Source organism: Dipodomys merriami, unplaced genomic scaffold (assembly GCF_024711535.1).
Source record: "Dipodomys merriami isolate MVZ:Mamm:240054 unplaced genomic scaffold, mDipMer1.0.p SCAF_18, whole genome shotgun sequence".
Taxonomy (NCBI): Eukaryota; Metazoa; Chordata; class Mammalia; order Rodentia; family Heteromyidae; genus Dipodomys; species Dipodomys merriami.
Window position 1 is genome coordinate 26,595,548 of NW_027203159.1, and position 7,721 is coordinate 26,603,268.

A 7,721-nucleotide genomic window follows, 5' to 3' on the forward strand; every position below is an offset into this window, starting at 1 on the left:
AAAATTGATGAATTTCAGCATTTCACAATGTAGCATAATTGTGTGTTTTTCAAGTTCCAATAGAGATTGAACAACCACATTCTTAAAATGTTCAGCATGTATTTCCTCTTTATGTAAGTCCTTCAATATGAATAACTATTGGAAAATAAACTCTTCATACTATTTCACTACAATACTCAATGAGCACCACTTGCAGAATGATTCTGTCACATCTCTGGACAGCACTGTTGATGTCTAAAAAATGTCTTGAAAATGCTGACTCAATTTTCACTATGCATCCTGTGCATGGAACATATATATCTGTAAGAAAATTCTATACGCTATAAAATTTTGTAATGATTTATTTGGTGTTAAAAAGTTACATATAAATAGAAATATAGCCACTGGTAAATCTAATCTAGTGATGATACTACGATGATTTTTACCATAGAGCAAAGTATACATATATTTTGGTAACTTTTTACCCTTACATTATAATTTCTATGAACAATTAATTAAATTATTGGGAGAAACAAAAAAGAAACTTGACTTTTGTTTTGAAGCAATTATGAAGAACCAGTGTCTGGTTCATGGCAAATGATAAGCATGCCCTTTCAAAAAATTGTTCAGATTGAATGGTGGGCAAAATAAATCTCTTCTGATCTTAGACATCACCTATGTACTAAGACTCAGCTTTGGAAATGAGAAGTGCCTCAAAATCATGTATACCTTTTGGACTGGAGGGGTTTATGCAAAGGAATACAACAAAATCATATTTATATATTTCCTATGCAAAAGACCTTAGCATACATCCAGTAATCTGGAAATAATTAACAAGGATACTCATATTATTGATCTAGATATCAGAATTTTTTTTGGGGGGGGCGGTCATGGGGCTTGAAATCTGGGACTGTTCCGCTGTCCCTCAGCTCTTCAGCTCAAGACTAGCACTCTACCACTTGAGCCACAGAACCACTTCCTGCTTTATTTTTGCTTATGTTGTGCTGAGGAATCGAACCCAGGGCCTCATGCATGCACGGCAAGTGCTCTACCACTGAGCCACCTTCCCAGCCCTAGCTATCAGAATTTTAAAGATATCAATTGGCTAATTAGCCTTGGTCTCTGTGTTCTATATCCGATAAGGAGATAATTACACACATACTATTCATAAAATTACTAATAAATATTTTTATTCTCATCCATTTCAAAGGGAGTTGAATATGGGATACTAGTCATTCCATCATTTCGATGATTTAGGTCTACCTTTTCTTTTTCTTTTAATTTTATTGTCACGGTGAAAGAGATGAGGCATATTTACATAAGAAAGATAATGAGTACAATTCTTGGTGAACATGTTACCCCTTTCCTCTTTTGTCTCTCTCTTTCCCATCTATAATCCCCTCCCCAAGTTTTACAGTTCATATCCAACATATTGTCTTTCTAATTCTAATACATATATTCCTTTATTTTCATTTCTTACCATTTTCTTCTTATGCGAATCATTGTTCAAGGACTAGTTTTTCCAAGTCGTTTAAATAAGGATACAGGTGGACCCGTTGCAACAATGAGAAGTACAAGTTGTTATGTCGAAAATGAACTTTACAGCTTTGGTGGGGGGGAGGATTGGGTGGGGGGGTTGGGAGAGGCTGGGAAGGGATGGGAAGGGTAAACAAAGGAGGAGGCTACAATGCTTGATAAGAAATGTACTCACTATCTTGCCGATGTAATTGTAATCCCTCTGTACAGTATTTTCACAAAAAAAATTTAGAAGGTCTTGTTTTTCAGTCTACTTTTTCCAATTTAATATTATGATGAACACAGAGTCTCTGCAAATTTTTATAACAGTTTTGGAAATACATCTCATTTACTAACCCGCGTGTACTCTCAGAAATTACAGATATTCAAAAATTATGACTGGATGTGATATAAAAATACAATAAAATTTATTAACTTTGGAAGTAGTTCATTCATGATTTTATATGAATTCATTAAAAGTTCTGTTCTTTGTTGCTGTTTTCCTAAACTCTTGCATCTCTGAGTGATGTGATATGCTTTGTTCTGTTGCAAAGATTAACATGAATTGACTCAAAATTATAGCCACATATGCTAAATATCAAAGTGACGTAATATATAATCTTCAATATAATTACAAACCAAGTGTCATACATAAAACAGAATAGTTTTTATTCCATTATGTAGTTCAAAAATGCAAATGTTTGTAAAATAATAATCACAGTATGTAGACAATTCAGACGATGTGGAATAATTAGCTATCTTTTCACAACTATATGAATGTCCAATGTCAGTGTGAATAGTACAATTCAACATATCAGTCGTTAAGAGTTTCTAAAGACTGACATGTTAAAAATTGATTTATCATATCTGTATCTTGGGAACTCTAGTGAAGGGGTACATCAATATTTGCCATTCGTGCAGATGATAGAGCACTTAGTTGTTATCCTAATTTGGTGATAGAAAGGCAATAGTGTAGGCACGAGTCAGGTAAAAATAATTTATTTGAAATATTATTACAAGGCTTCATATTGCACTAATCTGTTTTTGGGTTAATCCTTTTAAACTAATGGGACCATTGATCATTCCTTAAATAATATAAGAAAATTTTTGTTTTTGCATGTGTGGAAGTATAAGGTGAAACTAGATTGCACCATGTCAAAATAAATATTTCAGAAACATGAGTATGAGAGACAAATAAATTGGCATGGACATAGAAAGGCTTAAGCATACACAATGATTTAAACAATATTTGGAGACAAAAAGGAAAGTATTGATTTGACCTTGATGTTTTCAAATGTTCTCTTAGGACAAATCTCTAGAATAGTGTAATTCTTTCCTCCCTGAAGAATTATAATTTAAACATCAAGTCATATTTAGTATGAGATTTAAAGCTTTGAGTAACCATGGAGTAATTAACCAGTGTTGCCTAAGTTTATAACTTTGAAATATCCTATGTTGACATGAAGAAAATTGCAATATTATCTCAGGATATAATACATGAATATAACTAATTTGAAATCCTATTTTAGATATGAAGAGATCACAGAAATTCCTCTCTCTCTCTTTCAATCTCTCTCTCTCTCTCTCTCTCTCTCTCTATATATATATATATAAGTATTTTTATTATTGTGAAAATACCCTATAGAGGGGTTACAAATACATGAGCAAGGTAATGAGTAAATTGTTGCCTCCTCAGTTTGCCCTTACCATCCCTAGCCTCACAACCTACCTGCCCCCTCCCCGCCAAAGTTGTAAAGTTCCTTTTTTCAAATAATGTCTTGTACATCTCATTGTTGCAATGGGTCCACCTGTATCCCTAGTTAAACAATTTGTTTTTTCCATTCCCCTCCACAAAATATACCAGCATTAAATACAGTGAAAACAGGGTTTTTACCATGGGGGAGGGACATACAGAGCAACATAAAAATCTAATAAATATGTTAGAAACAATAGCAAGAAGAAAAATCATTTCAGTCCTTATCTTGGGCTTCATTTCACTAATATCAACTTATCTGACAGTTTCTGCTTGTCTCAGACATATACTAGTTATTGCAAATAAAAGAAACCATGGGTCCTATATTTTTTGTGCCTGGCTTACTTCAAAAAATATAATTTTTTTTAAGTCTTTCCATTTCCTAACAAATGGGACAATGACTAGCCATATAACGGACAAGGGTCTCATACCTCAATATATATTTTGACCTTAAAATTGAGTAATGTTTCCAAAATTAATCCAGTGGTATTAACTGTGTATATGAAGGATAAGCTGACAAATTCACAAAAAAATTCAGATGACGTTTACAACCAACTTTATATATATATATATATATATATATATATATAATACTGAATTTTATGGTACTTTTATACATTGTGGATCAAAGTTCAAAATTATTTCTGAAAATTCTCTGGAAGCTATTGAAAATACATTGTCATAGGAATATTCATTGGAGAATATCATTTTTTTCCAAAAGTACGCTTTAATACTTACCTGCCTTCTATTAAGAACTGCTAGGAAATATTGGTGAAGAGCTTCTTGCCAAGACTACAATGTAAACTTGGGGAGTTGATAGAATATACGGACAGGAATTTACTGATTTGTGCTATCATTCCGTGATTGAAACTATGTTTCCTGGCGTTTCAATTAAACCTAGAAATCTCGACATGACAAAGAACTTTTCAAATACACATGTGCTATAAGCACACAATACAAAAGTTCATACCAATTTGAATAATCAGTTTTATATAATAGTGCAAACATCAATTAATATTTATTTTTCCCAGAAAGTCTTTCATTGTTCATAAAAACAGGTATTATTTCTCTTTGTTGCTGAAAATACAATTTATTTTCAGACAGTATTGCACATGAATGAATAATACACTAGAAACATTACTGTTGCAAATTGGGCTGGTGGTTCAAGCACATTTTATTAGAATCAACCTTTGGAAAGAAAGTTGGAACAATGTAGTTAGGATATAAGTAGATATTTGAATTAAGAAGATGATCATCAGATATGGTGGTTTTGAAAACAGGTTGTTTCTGGTGATGTGCAAATTTAGACAGCAGTAAGTTTGATAATGAATGATATAAAATATTTTGTATAATCTTCGCAGAAACTTTTAAAGATAATTACAATTCTTGAGATTGATTCAAAACAAATATTTACATGAAATCCTGGTAAAGAGAGTGCATCTGTGAATCTCAGCATTTTCTATTCATGCTGGATTGTGTAGAGACTATAAAAGTCTCAAGGAATCAGCGTAGGAAGGAGTAATCTATCACAAAACATATTACAATGGAAATATCTGATAATATAAAGATGTTATTTCTGACCTTCCAGACAGTGACCAACAAAAATAAGGAATCATATCCTTGCTTTTAAATATCTACAGTTTCCCAAAAGGGTTCATGGAAAATGACTATATTTTGTGCCTCTTTTCTGTGCTCTTTTCCAGGCAAAAAACTACTTTACAAGAAACTGGATGTCAGTATAGTCATTGACAATTATTTGCATGCCTCAATTTTAGAGGGACCATAATTTCTCTATCATCAATCAATTTATGGATCTTTATCTCAGAAAATTGTGATTAGTGAGAATACAGTTGGGGACAATGTTTCACATAGTTCTCTGTAATTCTGAGTCTAGTATTGCCATGAAGGAAAAAGGTCAAAAATACTTTTTCCCTGTTAGTAAGCCTGAATGCACTTTTGGCCCAAATGTTCTTAGTTCAAATTAATAATTCATAAATACTTAAATGTCAACTGCTAGAATACTCAGTGACATTTTCACTATTTCTTCAAAAGTCATACTACAATATCATTATATTTTAGAAATGCATGCAGTGTGATCTATTTGTAATTGTGAATATCATTAGGCAAATTCTATGATCAAAACCAAAGTCTACTCCATCTGTACAATGTGCTTAAATCCTTCATACTTCGTGTCTAAACTTATCTCTATTACTTGTACTTGAAAATGTTTTTAGTAAAAGTGTCTTGTATATAGTACCCTACCATACTGGAACGAAGGGAAGGCAGACAGACACTGCTGGCTTAACAGAAGGAATGCCAATGAGGATCAGATTTCATGCTGCTCAGTAAGAGGAAGAAGACAAATGTACTGGATTTTAGTACAGTTGAAATGAATTGTATTCATTTAAGCAGATAAGTTGATGCTACGTGAAACGAACCCCAAGATAAGGATTTAAATGTTTGTTCTTTCTTGAGATAGTACTTAACACATTTATAAGATGATTTCTTTGTTGCTTTGTATGTCCCTCTCCCACGATATAACCCCTGTTTTCACTGTATTTGATGTTGGTATACGTTGTGGAGGGAAAGGGGGAAAAAAAAAAACAAATTGTTTAAATAGGGATACGGGTGAACCCATTGCACAATGACATGTGCAAGACGTTATGTTGGAAAACGTACTTTACAAAATTTGGGTGGGGGGTGTTGGGAGATGGGAAGGGATGGGAAGGGGAAACAAAGGAGAAAGCAACAATGCTTGATAAGAAATGTACTCATTATCTTGCCCATGTAATTGTAACCCCTCTATATGGTATTTTCACAATAAAAAAGTGGGATAATGTCTTAGAAATTGATTCAATTGACAGAAGAACAAGATGGCCTCACAGTCCTAAGATATTGATATCAAGTGTGATGAACATATACATAATAGACACAGAACCTAATCATTACTTTCGAGAAGCCTTCTGATAGGAACATTTCTATCTATTTCAGAGAGAACTCCTGCTCTGCTTTGGTGTGCTTGAAAGCTTTCATGAGATATGAAGCACTGCCATACCATCCTTTCTTTATCTGTACCTAAGTGTCCATGCTCTTTTGTTTTACTTAGAGATGTTTCCAGATTCTCCATTTCATGACAAATGATCGTCTTCTATTTCTACTCTCCCATGTCAGATTGTTTCAATTGTTTTAAACCAAGTTATGTTTTTCTACCAGCAGAAGTACTGAATGCTTCAGTTCCTTGAGATTCATAGAACATCTATTCAAAACAAATTTATAAACAAAAATTCCTGTCCTCATTATTGTATCATCAAATAGTTTAATTTGTTTGTTCTATAAACTAATTATTTAATAAAGAATGTTGCCACTGAGAATACATAATTCCAGCAAAGTTATATAAGTCTGAATACTCTCAAAGTTTCTTTAGTGTATACCCAAAAATCTTTGGTATGTTTTTAAATAAAATTACTTGGTGTTTATGAAAAATAATGACACGAAATCTACATAATACTAAAAATGTGACATATATTATGCACCAACTTTTAAATATCAGAAACACTTCAATCCATCTTTCCAAAAGTTTGCATAATAACTTCATAATTTATTTAAAACTAATTGAATTTCATGTGTCCTACATTAACATATAAATAGACAAGAGTAGTAAATTCTATTTCCTTAATTTATGTTCAACGAAATTTGCATGTAGTTTATATTATTGTTGATTAAATAATGCAAACACTGTTATACATATATGTATACGTATGTATATACATATGCATCATATACATACATATGCATATATATACAGAAAAAGCCATACATTCACTGATATTTCTCTATATGTTTTATTTGTATATTTTATAGTATATTGTAACATTTGTATTTGTATAATTAAAATATGATATATAAATAAAATTCATCTTGAAACTTGTCTCTCTTGCTGTTTATATTTAATATTTATAACTAGTTGCTTTGAGAAATCCTAGAGTACATTAATCTTGTTTTACATGAATAGAAATAAAAAATGTGAACTAAAAAGATAAGTACAAAGATCAAGCATGTCTACAATGAAGGCAAAGGAACGTTTTTCACTGAAGGTGATTAAGTTTTATAAGTGTCTTTTTGTGAAACTGCCTCCAAAAAAAATTATAGATGAGTAAGGAAAGTAAACAAGTGAAGAAAAGAATATTACTTACAGATTGATTTATTGTGGCTACATAAACCATAGAAAGTGAACTGATGTCTCTGCAGAACAACTTACAGAGAATCAGTAGTTGATGTCCACATAAAAAGTGTGATGCATCCATTCATATTATTCCTCTACTGAATACTCAAACATTTCTATTATACTGAATTGGACTCCACCAATGCATACTAAAAGGAAGTGGGATTTGTGTTGTGGGATCAGGCAGATGTCAGCACTTCTGGTGTCATATGCGGAATTGTGCCTGAGTTCCATCCGTTCATAAAACGGAAG